Here is a 16,773-nt window from a genome sequence, read left to right as displayed (position 1 = left end):
TACTGATCATAGAGCTAAACAAAGATATAAAATACCTGTTACTATACCTCCACAAATATTATTTTTTTATCACAAAAAAGGGTTTGAGTCTTATTCGCTAAATATATTAAATGTAAAATTTATAGAAATTATTCTTTCGCAAGCAAAGTTTTATGCTCAAAATAAATAGTGAATCTGAAAGAAAAATAAAATAATAAGCATTATCTGTGAATTGACTTTTTAATACCATTTTATTGGATTGATAATTATCACTTCATATGATACGATACACTTCCAGTTATAGCATTAATTTTACACAACTTTTGGAAATGAAACGTGTCTTTAAAAAATATTAATTATATTCTAGTGTATGTCCTCTTTTATAAATTATTATAAAAATATATTCTACATAAATCAAAACCACCGAGCTTCAGACATACAAACAAGTCTTTGCTTGAATCATCACAACTTTATTTTCACGCCAATTAAATATACCGTGTTATGGGAGAGTGACGCACGTCACGCCGGCCCACACTTTGACAAGCGCTGGACGCAGTTTTTCGCGACGGCCGGCGTTCAGTTAAGTTTGCTCCGCGGCAAGGGTCGGTCGCCCTTGTAACGACGCGAAAATAACACTGACACGAAACACGCGACACGAATTATATGTAACTGACACAATAAAGTTTTTATAAGTGGATAACAATTTAAAAAAATAATTGTAAAATAATAGATTTAATGTTTATTAAAAATTAAAAAAAGTTTGATTTAATCGAAAAGGAGGAAATGTGTATTGATTGTTTTTTTGCATTTAACTTGTAAGTATCTATATTATTATTAAAAATATAATGTATAATACACAGATCAATGATTTAATACAAATTATAAATTGAATATAAACGGCAAATTATTTTTACAATCTGAATATTATTTATAGTTTATATGATACGATACGATAACTACGAAAACGATTTATACTTCAGAACAAGATAATGAACCTAATTTTATCAGTATATTTAACTGTGACTTGTATTACATTGCATTTAAAATTTATACTGAGCTCAAAATAAATCGCAAATTGTGTAAGTTATAAATATGCGTTATCAAATAATTGTGACTTTGAAGAGCAAAAACAAATTTATTTATTGTACATCAATTGATAATTTGATTTTTTTTTATAAATAACTTATAATAATATTAATTTATCAATGCTATTTTTAGTATTAGTACTAGTTAGGGCAACATTAACATCCATATGATCAAGTAAGAGCATATTCATTTAGTTTAGATAACATATACTTTACTTTTCTTATCTTAAATTAATTATAAAAAATTAAAAATCGAATAATTATTTTATAGTAATTAATAATTGATTAAATATATAACATACACCTATCGATATTAGAATAATAACTTACACAACTTGCCATTGTTTAAATATAGCTTTTTATGGTCTACGTAATGAACTAAATATAACAAACAAATTTACTAACTACATGTATCATCAAAATAAATTTTCTAATTATATCTATAAATGCTTCTGCATAAGCTGCTGGAAATTTCATATACATACCACATATTCACAACGACTCGTGTGTTCTTTCCAACAGTTAGAGGACGAAATGTTTAATTAATTAAAAATTATAAACATTGAAGGAATGTTGCAGTGGTTATTTCAAATATTTTCACGATTTTCTTAGAAGATTATTTCAGAAATTATAAGATGTATGTGAATCTCTAATAAGTGAGGTTAATTTAAAACACAGGAAGTGCGTGAGCTTGTTGGACATAAACCATACTCTAATTTTTCTACCACGGTATTCGCCAAGCTTTTTCAAAAATTAAATTGTCTGCTAAAAATATCCTAGTGGGTCGATCAAATCAGAGAAATTTGGCAAACGTTATAAATGGGTTGAATTTGATTCGTAAAAAATTGAATTTGGAGTGTAAAAGCTGTACCATAATTCGTATACATACATTTTCAATATTTAATCAAGTGGCAAAGATTCAGATATTTGTTTCAAGATAAGCTTATTGCACATCTCTAATTATATATCAAGACCGCCATTTTTTTTATAATGGTTTCCTGTTTATTGCCGTATTATATGCATTTCAATGTTTTCCCCCGTCTGCATTGTAGGATAAGCTTATGTTTATAATGTGATAATATTTATCATCATGCATTATTTTAAATCAATAAATAAACAATTTATTAACCACAATTTATAACACTTATCATCAATATTAATTAAAAGCAGTAAATTTTGATAATAAATATTATTTATTAATTTAATCATTTAAATTAGTTTGAGAAACACTCATTAGATTATGTGATATTTTAAATGCTAATATTACAAATACATTTTTTGTATATTAGGTAATCCCAAAATAAATATCGTTTTTTTAATTTAAGTTTTAACAGTCGGTCGTCTTTTGGCCGTTAACCCTTTGACCGCATATGACTCTTATAGAAGTCATCAAGAAAATCGCCAGTATGCATTGGGCACTTAAAGATGAACCTTGTAATATATTTTTTTATTTAATTTAAGGTTAAAAAACATTTTAATTTATTGAAACAGTCAATACCGGTAATACCGGTTTTGAAAATCCGGTATTATTGCAATCCTTACTTATAATAATAATAAATAATTCATATTTATAATAACACTAAATAAGATGGTTATATAATAATATTTTAAAATCACTATTGGAGAAACTTTGGATTTTATATATCTATAAATAATAATAAGACAGTTCAAAAAATTTACTTATGCATAGCTACACAGTGCTGTAAATCAACCAACGAGAACAGTTTATAGATTATAGAGAGGTGATTAAAAGTTTTGTACACTTATTTTATCGCTCCATTTTAAATTTCAATAAAATTGGATGGTGTCTGAAACATTAAAAAAAATCATATGTATACATATATGACAAATGAAATGTCAAACCAAGAAGTTAAATTCATTAACTGACTTTTCATGATTTTAAATGATAAATCATCTAAAGTAAAAGTAAGTACAAAATACAAACCATGCCAACTCATCTCTCAGAGGTAAATAAGATGAAGATAAAATACAGATAGACGTCGCATATTGCTCCATGGTTTGTCTTCACTTCTATATTATACTATCCTTACCGATGGTATAGACTTCTAATAAGAAAGTATTGGTCAAAGTATATTCAAACCGAATTTTGGTCAATAGGAGGGCGCAAAAACAATTATCACTTTTCAGAAGTCAAAAATTCACGTCAAAAGCAATAAATCGTATCGGCGCCGTTGCAGTGGGAACGCTCGGTAATGAGCGTTCCCACTGCAACTATTTTTTATATCAATATTACGAGCGATTCTCACTCGTAATATTGATATAAAAAATCTGTATATAGATGCTTGATAATCAAGCGTTTTCATCACGATTTAACGATTATATTGCTTTTGACCTGAACTAGAAGTGCACTATATGGCAACACTGAGCAGGAAAGAAAATACAAATTATCAGATAATTCCATTCTCACTTATTGTAAGTCATAATATTGTTATAAAAAGTCCTAAAATGCTCGATTTATAACTTTTAAGATTTTATTGTTTTTGATCTAATAAAGGATTTAATTTGCCCAGAAAAATGCATGTCATTAATATTAAAAATTCTGGCCAATTTTTTCCCTACACCGGAAACATCTAAAATGACGTCCCTGCAATAAGAAATCAGGATAGCATGATACACTTATTATAAAAACACCGATATAAACGCGATTAAAGGGGAACAACACCGAGACCCTAATACAGTCTAATCAAATCTGAATTACATACGTATCTAATCGCAGCGTTGTTCTAGGTGTCTGGGTCTGTCCTAAAACAGGTAGAATTAAGCCACTCAAGAGATTGTGTGCATAAAGACGGTAATGGCCATTTCGGTTCTCACAGGACAGTCGGCCGGCAGATGTGAAGCGGTTAAGGTGGCAGCTCATGCGAGACCGTGGGGTCCGTGTGCCTAAAGTTCCCACAATAAAAAACATTATTGTTTCACAATTTCAGAATTCTCGCCGGAGCTCAACAATGAGACTGCCGCCCCGTGAGACGGTTTACAAATCGACCGAGACGAAGGAAAGTCCAAAAATTTTGTCACCGATTTGCGCAACCCAAATCTGACAAGTCAAACACACCTCAAAAGAACTGGTCCAAATATTGACCTCCATATTTGTTTACTTTTTAAATTATAAATCAGTTCTCTAGCGACTGCCACTTAAAAATGATTTAATGAGAGGGTTGTGTATGCATATTTTTACATAACACATCAATAGCCGGGTTCACTTTAAGGTCTTCGTTTAAAAGGCATGCCACGTATTAATTTTAAAATGCTTTTTCGCATAGATATGATGTTGCAAAAGAAGTATGATCATTGCTGCTTATCTATCAATAAAATTATCTAATATAAATGAATTATAAGCAATAAATTATTTTTAAACATTTAGTTTTTGGAATTATTTTTGGTATAATACTACTTTTAATTGATTAATAATATTCTACTTGTAATCAAAAATTGAGAAAAAAATACTCATAAAACTCAGTTATTTTCTACTATACGATACAAATAGTATACGTAGTAATTTTTAATAAAATATTTTTTATTAAACATGTTAAAAATTGATAAAGTTAAAATATATTGTACGTAATAAACTTCATAAAATTATTTTTATGGGTGTAATTTTAAATTTTATCCCTTATGAAGATTAAAAAGGGAGCTACTCAAATTATCTGAAAAAATATTTTAGATACTTGGATAATTTCCAAATGAGAACAAATATTTTATACAGTGAAAATCTCAATATAGCGAAGCTCACGACCCCGTTAATTCGTTATATTGAATTTAAAGAAGATGAGATTGAAAGATCGTTTTTTGTCCATTTTAAAGGATACTGTAATGAACACAATAAAATTTGTTAAAAAAATGTTTTATAAAAAAAGTTTAAGGGTTGGCGAAACACCTTGAATGTCGCTTGTGAACGCATCAGGCACACGCCAAGTCAAGGACAAATTGAAATATTGTGTCAAATTGTAACGTCATTCTTAAATTCGGATCAAAATATTGATAATTCGTTATAATGGGAATGTCGTTATTTCGGTATTCGTTACAAAGAGATTTCATTGTTAATACCACTTTCAACAGCAGAAACAATCAAGGCAAAGTTAAGAACCAATTTAATTTATTGTAACGTATGCGTTTTTAATAAAATAAATGTGAAATTAATCATAAATAAATAAATCATATCATACTTACGTATAATATGATTTACTTTTTTTTTAAATCATATTTAAAGAACTATATAAATATTTTTAGTTTTACTAATCAATATTCTAATAGTTTTGATATCGAGTAATTTCAATATTCAGTTGTAGTTCCTAATTAAATTAGTATCTTGGTCACAAAGGAAGCTCAATGTTTGGTATTCACAATTAAATAAATTAAAAGGTCGGACTAACGTAGTTCACATGGTCTTTGCTTGTAGCTCGGAGGCTGCAGGTTCCGAACCCCAGCAGCCACACGATTTTTTTATTTATAAAAGTGCGTTATAATTAAAAATCGACCCGAAATGCTAAGTGACATCTATTTATAATAAATTATAATACACACAATAATTTATAATTACTTATATATAGAAGTCATTATATATAGATTTCACTCTGGGTGTTTTAATATCTGATTGACTTACCTTGTTATAGATTTATCCCCGTTGAACTGCATTGAGCTTACTCCCGTCAGATCACAATGAAATTTCAAAAAAAAAACAAAAAATGCTAATACCATTTTTTTTAAATCTGTCAAACACGAAACAAGCACGTCCATTTTGATTACGTAGTTTTACAAATATTTTTAAAACCTTTGTTCGTATTCAGAATGATACAGTATCACTTCGTGCAATAAAATGATAAATAGTACTCCTATTATGTTTATAGCAGAAAATTTTAAAAATGTAACTAGAAACTATTCATAAATTGCTTTCAAATACAAAAGAATTTCATTTATTTGTTTATTTTACATTTGTTTGTTTATTTTTATTACACACATTTTAATTATAAGCAACCTTAAATATACAATAAAATTAATCTATATTATTTATATAGACGTAGTAGTTTTAAAAACCAAATAGTGTCAAAATACAAGAATCACATCAAATGAACAACCTCAAATATACAAGAAAAACATCTATAAAGGTACTTTTATTTCATCTATTTGCATTTTATTGGTAAACTTCTATTCACAAAATATACAGCTTACATCATATTATGTCTCCTTCCCACGTCCTAAGATTCTTCAAAAAAATTTTTTTTTTATAGTCTGATGTATTATTTTTACCTTATTTCCGCAATTTTTCTGTAACTTTCTTTATTGATAATGTTCTCTTATTGCTTTTAGCACATTTAAAAAACACAACCAATATATTTTTACTTGACTTAGTATTATTCATATGAACGTAGTATTTATAGCAACATAATAGTGTGAAAAATTATAAAATATGAGCAACCATATACAATAAAAACAACAAAAAAGTCTAAAAATATTAAATTTAAGCTATTTACATTTTACTGTTAAACTTTTATTCACAAAATATACAGCTTATATAATATATTGTCTTTTTCTTACTTCCCAAAATTCTTCAGAAATTCGCTTAATCAAATTTGTATTCTTTCTTTCTAATTGTTTTTTTACATATCACCTTCCCTTTTTCTTCAACTTTCTTTAATGGTATTCAGCAATTTATCTTTGTGTTCTTGGTACATTTAAAAAATCATAACCAATATATTTTTATTGACTTAGTATTATTTATATGAACGAAGTAGTTATAGTGTCAAAAATTTTTTTTTAATGAGAGACAACATTTGAGCAACCTTAAATATACATACAAGAAAAACATTAAAAAACACTTATATTTAAGCTATTTCCATTTTAATAGTAAAGTTTTATTTAAAGTTTACAGTATATTCTGTCTCTTTCTCACATCCTAAGATTCTTTAGAAATTCGCATAATCAAATTTGGTAGAAAAATTCTAGTCTGATGTATTCTTTATATCTGATTGTATTTTTTCCTATCGCCTTCCATTTTCTTCCAATAGTATTTAAAATTTTCTCTTTGTGCTCTTGTTATATGTAAAAAAAACAACCGATATATTTTAACAAGATTATAACAACCCAATATTTATTTTTCTGAAAAACACATTTTGGATCATTTCATTATATTATATATAATAATTTATGATTTCTGAAAAATTCCCGTCTGATTTATTGTTGTTTTTTTAATTTGCAACTTAAAGAGTAGGCATTTATATATACTTTTTACATTAGAATTTTAAACGATGCTTTTGATTTTTTAAATAAGAAAAGTTTAGGGCTGTATTTTTTGCATTTTTTTTTAATTGCAGCCATTTTAAAACAAAATAGCTGATCAGGCATACGTTTGTTAACATGGTTAAAAAATACAAAATATATTTTTAAGATTTTTACGTTACGATTAAAACTACGGTTACCCGTATCTCAAAACCGTTTTTTTAAATATAAACGTTGTCATTTTTTAAATACTAACAAGTTGCATGTCGATATTATTAAAACTATGATAGTTATCTACTCAAAAGTTGTTACTTCCCGCTGAAATAGCATAAAAACTTTTTTCAAACTTCTTTATCTATGAATTTTTAAAAAAACACGCTTAACCTGTCTATTATTTTTTTTATAAATATTAAAAAAATCCATTTTTTAACAAATTTTATGTCGATATGATTAAAAATACAATAATAGTGTATATTTCTGTAGATCTCATAAAAATGTATATACATATATAGACAAATCTATTCAAGAAACATTATAATTTAATCCAAATTTAAACACCAAAAATATCGATAGCTTTAAGTATAAATTGTTAAAAAAATTCAGTTTTACAAAAAGAAAAAAACATGTATAGTTTACTCTCATTCATTGAAATTAATCAATATTAATCTTGTAATTTTCAAGTGAAAAATATTCATCACTTAATCAACGTAAAATTTATTTTCTGACAGGTCCGCAAAAAAATGGTTATCTTAGACATTTTTTAGTATTGCTTTCAGTGACAATGTAGTTGACAAATGGAGTTAGGCAACTTACACCTAGTCATCGATATAATATATGTCAAGGTGTAAGATGTAAATAAAATATAATTATGTATTAAAAAAATCGGTGTTCTTTTAAAATTATAAAATACTACATTTTTATAAATATGTATGCTATGCATTGTTGTATGTTTATTTGATGCAGCATAATCTAATATTGACACAGTAAGTTCAATGTTTGCAAATTGATTTACATAGATTTTATAACCAATATCGAAAGATTAGCATTAATAGTTTAATATTTTATTAAACGTACTAATTTATAATTATTATATGTGTATATTTAATACATGATCGCGGTGGAGACTGCTGAAATCTTTGTCTGACTCAATCCGTAACTGAACTGGATGAGAGAATTGTACAGAAATAATTTGGCCCACAAATTGAGTTTATAAATACCGCGGACATTTTCTAGACGATGAAATTTCCGTGCGAAACCTATGTTTGGTTCCACTGGTTCACTTTTTTGTACAAAACACACTTCAAACATGTTTGTTAATTACATAATTTAATAACACACGCCGCATGTATGTAAACTGAGTATTAATTACCTTCGGCGACGCTCGGGGAATCGATCGATTTTTTTTCGTATTTTGTAACACTGACAGACGTGACGATTATTATTGATAACTTAGTTTTGACAATTTGTGATGTTTACGACGATACTAAACAATATATAATTTTTAGAGGCGCAATGTGGGATGTGTTCGATTTTAAAAATGTTTATGAAAACGTGCGCATTAAGAGCGATTGTTTAGAAAACGTGTTGCATGTTTTTACATTAAGATCGCAGCCGGAGACTAGGAGGATAGTTTTTAAAAATACTAGAATATTATATAAGATTGTTATAAATATCTTATATGTTATTAAGTGTATCAGTGCCGATATCATAGTAAGCTTTATTAAAAATAAACATGTGGATTCATCCTTTTCCTCATTAACTAAGGATGACTTTGAGAATGTTTTCTTTTGAAACGCTTAAGCATAGTAGATTCATTTTGCCTTCTACATTAGATTTATTGCTAGTATATGTAAAGGATAACATACATACTATATTTCTTATATACAATTGCAATTAATATATATTATTTTTATTATACACAATAATATTGCAGTATTTGTTTCAATTTCTATCTTGTTCAATATCAAGGGCGCTATGAAGTAAACATACGGTTATGAAAAAAATAACATAATGGCTAAAAATAAAACGTTCTTTTAAAATACCAATATACAAAATCAATTGTATTTTAAGGATAAGATAACACAGTGCCTTCACATATTTAGTACTATTCTTAAAAGTGTCCTTCTGTTTATCTGGTTAATTAATATAATCCTTAAATAAATTTAGATTACAATGTCTCAAGCGAAGCATCTAAATCAGAATAACATATTTATTTATTCTTCTTATGCTTAATGTGGCACATTTATGCAATTTAATATAAATAATTGTAAATCTAAAATTATCAAGTACTTACAGTATATATTTTTGAACGAATTATTTGTTTATTAAACCTTTAAATTACCATAAATTATTATTTGTGGTAAGATAAACTTTGTTGTTATTATTTAATCCATTGAAAAATGTTTTCCATGTGTGTGTATCCGTAAACACCAGGTGTGTTGAGCTCTGGAATCCAGTGGATGCGAAGAGAGAAGCTGCGACTTCTGTGTTTCTAATTTCTCGACTGTTTTAATACCCGTATTTGAGGTACAAGCAATACATTATATATCGCCTTGGTGCAAATTGCAATAACAAGCACGGGTATTGATTGATCCAATTCTGTTAAATCTAAATTATCTACATTACTATTACTCACATTCTCATAGACATCAGTATATCTAAACAAGCGATTCTCTAATTCTTTGGCAACTGTTTTATTGCGGTTTTGCTTGAATAAGAAAAAAAATGTTCGCTTTAAACAAGAGTGAAATTGTACTTTTGTATCGTTGCTTTTCTATACTGTATTTATATCAGGAGCTACGATGAGATATATTCTCTTTCGCTCCCTTGTGTGGCAAGTGACGAGAGTGAGTGAGAAGAAGCGGGCGTGCTGAACGCACGTAACGCACGCCCTTATCTCTCACTCACTCTCGTTACTTAAGACGCGAGCGAGCGAAAGATAATATATCTCACCGTACGCGCCTGATTAATATCGTACATATAAACACAAATATTAATTTTGATATGATTATTAGAATTATTTTTACTCATTTTTTTACCGCCGATTCAATTGGTTCTGTTATCATTAAAATTTATTCTAAAGCTCGTACGTATTCTTATTTAATTTAGTCTGCTCCAATTTAATACAGCGATATATTCATGGAATTTTTGACTAAAAAAAATCTTCTTATCAATAAAATTAGGGAATTTCATCGCCTATCATTAATTAATATGTATTTCCCTCTTGGTCTTTACCATTATTCTATACAATTTGATTTTTGACCATATGTTTTTTTGCCAAATCTCACAAGTTTAAAATGAATATTTCGATCAATATAAAACGCATTATTTTTATTTTGAGGGTAAACTTTATTTTCCGTATTTTTATTGTCAGTATCGATTTCTTCACCAAAATCTTCTTCATTTGAGATTTAAGGATTTGTATCAATTTGATTATAAAAAACTTTAACAATCTTTAACAAAACTTTGACAATTTATAAGTAAAAATATTTATGACATATCCTTTCATTCCTAAACAAGTAATTTTAATAACCGTTAAAATTACTAATTAGCCCTTTACACTCAGCATAACAGATTTCATCAATTCATTTGTAAAAAACAGAAAAATACATCATCATACAATAATTAAAAAATAATTATTTACAGCAGTTTGATACCTATAACGTACCCCTTTCATAAATTTAATTAGATGAACACCTGTTATTCTACAAACACAAGGGTTACACGATCGTTTCGCAGGTGTAGTTTTTTAACACACATTCATCATTACGCTATTTCACTATAATATAAATATTAAACTAATAATAATTACATATTTTAGTGAGTAGTTGCATGATGTGCGTGTAAACTTTTGTGTATAAATTTTATAGCCATCATTCTCGTGATCAAAGTTGACCTGAATAAACATTAAAAATTTATAATAATGTGCACAATGTGTCCTCGGTTGTTTACTCCAACCCCGTAATTACTCTGTCATTTTTCCATATTCCATATCTTCGCAACAAATCTGAAACAACTTACTAGCGCCACGTCAAAGAAAACTTTGTTACTATAAATACATTTGCATTTGGCGCCACAGTCGGCCGAGATCGTATTTACAATAATTCTTTTATAAATACGACTGAGCGGTATAAAGACGTCGATTAACGGCTATGACCGAAAAAAAGCTCTCAGTCTGATTTACATGGTGCAGAAAAGTGTGATTTATGTTATACAGTTAGAATTATATGGAGTAAATCTAGGTCTCGGACAATTCGTAGTTATTTTTTAGTTCAAGTTTAATTTCCCTATGGTTTTTAATTTCAATAATTATTTAGACAAGCAAGTTTCTATTCTAATTAACATACATTGTTAGGCTACTATTTTATCAATATAAAACAGTTAATAGCATATAGAACATAAAACAGTTGATAACTACTTTAAATCGTTATATGCTTGATTCTTATAATATATTAAAGTCGCATAGTGTATGTAGTATGTTCGTTAACAATTTTTACATACGGTTATAGTATTTTATTCGTGCTGAAAATTGAAAAATTTGCGTTAACACAGTCAGTTCGAGAGCTATCCATTATTATTCATTATTGAGAAAGAGATAACATTTTGAGTTTACACACACGATACGAATATACGTTCGATATACTTCTGTTTATATTTTGCACAAATTTATAGAAATCTAAATCATCACTATATTTTTACTATTTATCAATCAATTGTTGTAACGATAAGTATATCGAACTTATATCGTGTGCTTTAGAGCTAATAGTAGAGGCGTAAACTCAAACATGCCATCTCTTTCTCAATTATGATGAAATGGATAGCTCTCGAACTGACTATGATAATGCAAATATAGTATATATAATTCAGGCCATTCTGCGATCGTTTTTTTTTAATAATTCGATTTCATTAAGATGCATTGAATTTTATTAAATTACATGCATTTTTCTGTAGTGCCGTCGCTGTGGAAACGTTCGGTTATTTAGTGTACATGTCATGTCATGTCATTTTTTTACAATCTTGGATTTTCAATAAGTTAGAATCAAATGAAGCACATATAAAATGAATTTCGACCATAAGGAGAGCCCAAAAAACAATTATCCCTTCTCAGAAGTCAAAAATCCATGTCAAAAGCGTTTTTTTTTTATTTTGACGTAAATTTTTAACTTCTGAGAAGTGATAATTGTTTTTGTGCCTTTCTATTAACCAAAATTCGGTCTGAATATACTTTGACCAGTACTCTAATATCATAAATCCGTAATATTATGGGTAAGGATAGCTATTATAATTTTACAACATAGTTTAATATCCAAGTTCAGACAAACTATAAAGCAATATTGAGATGCCTCGTCTGTCTGTATTTTTTCCGCTTATTTTCCCCCTAAGAGTTGAGTTGATAAAGTTTATATTTTAGAATTGACCTAATAAAGGTTTAAAATTGTAATTAGTCTTAGAACTTTCATTAGGTCAAGTTTTGTGTAGGTTAGGTTTGGGTTTGGACAGCAAATTTACGTTTCGCAACTGCCAAATTGAGTTTCAGAGTCATTTTAGAACAGCATATAATTTCACTAACGCCGATCAGGTTAATTATATTTTCACTAGTAGAAATTTATATCTACTGATTAAAAAGTACTTGAACTTTATTAGTGAAAATTTTACTTTACTTAAAAATACAACCATTTATTCACATGTAAATAAATAATGATAAGTATGTAAATGTATATATATATATATATATATTACTATATGTAGAAAAGCTGAATTCATATAATTTTACTAGCACCTGTTGGATAAATTAAATTTTCATTGATTAAAATATATATCTACCAGTGAAAATGTATTCCGATATGATTTCACTGAAATGACTTATTTTTAAAAATATTTTCGTGATAGATTTGAGACTGCTTGTTTTAGATTTTCTTTTAGAGATAACCCGAAAATGTCTGATTTGGGATTAGAGACGTCATTTCTGCTTTTTCCAGGGGAGGGGGTCTGAAAAGTTGGCCAGTCAGTTATTGTTTCTTTTTTAATATTTTCGTTTCTTTCTAATTCATAAATAAATATTTCATTAAATGACGTGCATTTTTCTGGCCAAATTCAGGAGGGTGCAAATGAGGTCCCTAAATTTGCACCCTATTATAAATTTGCTGCAGCTGCTGTACATTTCACACCAAGAAAATTTTTCAAAATATGCTAAGCCTATTCTCCTGAAAATATGCTAAGACATCCTGAAAATTTATTACTTAAAAAAAATCCTCTATGTATATTACCCCGTTGTAACGTATTAGGCTTATCCTAGTTAATGTATGTAATGTATTTCCTGGTATGTAATGTATTTTTTTTTACCATGTAATGGTAGTTAGAGGCATTTTAATTACAGAGAACATATCATATCTTACCTAATTCTTATGCATATTTACTTTCCCTATGATTATTTTTAATAATAAATTATATGCGTAGACCTACTAAAGCATATTAAATATATAGGTTAACTCATTATAGTATGATATATGCGGCTCCTATACTAAAGTGCAGTTAACATGTTATTAACAGCATATTTAAAATAGCACACTAAACTTAATATTCATGCTTTGGGGCTACAATTATCAATTCGATAAGTGCTGGCTATACTAAAAGCAACATAGTCAAACTTATATATAAATTTGACGCTATCGCCGACGAATTAGATCACAAACTGAAAGAACATGAATGAACTCAGATCTGAGTCGTTGCCAGCATATTTATTATGAAATGTAAGTGCCATCGTCTAGCTAACACAATCGTTAGCGAATACCGACAGTCTTCGCCTATGAAGATCACCAGACCTCTCGTCGTTGACCTTCGATTAGTAAATATTCTGGTCATTCTTCGAAATGTGCATTTTGCTGGCACTGATCGCTCGCCTTGTGCAAGTGCACTTTTTACGACCCTGCAGCTCGGTTTATTAAGGCTGTTCTTATTTTAACTCTTGCGTGTTTATCGTTCTTAACTGTACCGCAGAATCTTTGAAGCTTCGGATTCAATACGGACTTCCCTGTCATCTTAGAAGGATATAGAAACGTTTTGTAAACTCAAACATATGTGCATTTAGAAACACGTGTGACATTACTAAGTAAATATGTTGTAAATGTTTATATAATAAATTATAAATAAGATTTGTTGGAGTTATCGGGTATACATTTTTATTTTATTTTACCGCAACAGCATTATTCAATTGTTGGTTTGTCTTTCAATTGGGTGTTTGAGTTTTATTGTTTGTCTGCGGTTTAAACCACAACAACACCAGATTATGTGATAAAAAGGTTTTTAATAAAAACCGAATATTTCCATTACTTGTAATACTTCAATCATGCATTTTATTAGGCTTCGTGTTTGTAAATATATAAATATTTATTTTTACTAATATTAATATAAAAAAAATAGCTTTTAATACAGTGGGGGCCACCTAAATAAGACACTCGCGAAGCTTTGTCAAAATGCGATGTAAAGTGCAAATTTTACATAAAATTGTTAAACTTTTTTAACTTTTTATTTTTTATCTAGATAATCTACATAATAGTGTATAATACTATGTTATAATAAATATTTAAAATGTTTATTTTCAATTTAAAATTAAATTTATAAAATTTATAGTAAAATTCACCTGTATGCGAGATACATATGAGTGTATCCTAAAAATTCAAAAACATATAAAAAAAATAAAGATAAAATAAAAATACCATTAATATTTTGTAGTGTGACCTTTTGTCCTTATAATAAATAGCCCTACAACGGTTAGGCATTGACTCGATTAATTGCTGGTATTTGCGGCAGGAATCAGTTCCCACTCGTTTTTTACAATTGAATATATTTATTTTAAATTTGTGACAAATTAATTTTTAATTTTGTGTTTTAAATGTCTCTATAAGTATTAAATAATGTTTAGATTGCCATTCCAAAACATCCATAATATTGTCTGTGAACGACTTTTTGGCCCTGCGTGAAATATGTTTCGGGTCATTGTCCTGTTGATAAGCAGGACAATTGAACTTGGATTCATCACTAAACAAAACAGTTAAAATGATTTTTAATAAAATTAACGCGTAATATGCAATTGTTTTATTTCACTAATGCTTTACGCCGAGCAAACCTGTGAAAACCAAGGTTTTCACAGATTTTATTTGTTTCAAAGGGTTTTAACGCATTATATATTTGACATCTTGATATTCTATTATTATTTGCACTGACCAACCTTTATCATTTTTTAAATGCACAATTAGTTCTCGTTTTTTAGGATCACAATGTGCACTTTTCCCTATAATAAATTTGTTATTTAATTAAAATTATATTCTAGGTAAATACACTATTTATTATTAATTTTAATTATTTTAATTAATCCTTATAATGAAGGAAATCGATATCACGGCGTTCGAAATGAAAATAAAAGCAAAAACTATCCATTAGACAATGATTCCCTTTGAATAGTGACCATGTGTACAATGTGACTTCTCAGAAAGGCAAGGGTAATAAATCTCGGGTATAGGGGATGCATCAGTAGCGAGTCAAACTGTTCATTGAGTGTCGCATTTTTTCCAATCCCATATTTTGTTACGCAGTCATTAAACATTAACGTGCCAAACAATGATTTTGTAAAAAGTGTCTTATTTAAGTGGCCGCCACTGTACATACTATATTATTATACGTGTTATTTATCCCAATTCTAAATACATTTTTTTTTTTTTTTTTTAGAAGTATATATTTAGGAAAGATTTAAGGTCATTGATATATATAAAACACTAAAAAATCATAAAGTTAAATTTATAAAAATTTATATTATTATAAAAAAAATATTAAATATACATACATTACATATATATTTATTTAATTATTGTAACATAAACAATACTTCGGACAAATAACTAATGCATGGTAATTGTAGACTTCAGCTCAGATCTGTATGTATATTAATAGAGCATATATAAGTTCATAGGCATTCTGGTTTCTCAATGTTTTTCGTTTCTCGAAAAATGAGAATTCTGATTTTCACTTCTCGATTTTCTCGATAAATTTTGATAAATAAAAATATATGCAATATTACAGTATATTATTGTAGATATCTTTATATTTTTAATAAACAGAGAGCTGAATGATCGTTGAAGTAAACAAACTTCAATAGGATGATGATTTATAATAATGGACGGATCGATCCACTTTGATTGATTACAGAGCGTCGAGTTACGCATAAATTTCGTCATATTTATACCAAAATCGTACAGAAAATTCGCAATAACAGCTGTTGCTACTTTACAATTTTATTATTTCAAACAATATTAAAATAAATAAGCCTTTGGATTATTGAAAAACGAGATTTAAGTTCGTCGACAGGCATATTTTATAACGTAACTCTGTGGAAAGCCCGATACATTTTTGCAACCGATCTATTCCCACGCGAAGCAGTTCTTCCTATCTGATTATTTGTGTAATTTTTAGATTACCA

At 28.0% G+C, this 16,773-nt stretch overlaps 1 protein-coding gene across 12 annotated transcripts in view; it reads left to right on the top strand.

Annotated features, from left to right (window-relative positions):
- Nucleotides 1-556: 556 nt before the first annotated feature.
- LOC148227589 (hemicentin-1-like) overlaps nucleotides 557-16,773 on the top strand; it is a 52,206-nt gene continuing 35,989 nt past the window's right edge. For all 12 annotated transcript variants that reach the window (XM_088201821.1, XM_088201812.1, XM_088201819.1 and 9 more), the window contains exon 1: nucleotides 557-794. The gene's annotated coding sequence lies outside the window, so the exon portion shown is untranslated. The remainder of the gene's footprint in view (nucleotides 795-16,773) is intronic.

The sequence above is a fragment of the Plectrocnemia conspersa genome, unplaced genomic scaffold (genome assembly GCF_051122295.1).
Source record: "Plectrocnemia conspersa isolate PC_06_02 unplaced genomic scaffold, ASM5112229v1 ptg000013l, whole genome shotgun sequence".
NCBI lineage: Eukaryota > Metazoa > Arthropoda > Insecta > Trichoptera > Polycentropodidae > Plectrocnemia > Plectrocnemia conspersa.
Note: the sequence above shows the minus strand (reverse complement) of the source record. Positions and strands in the feature narration are given on the sequence as shown.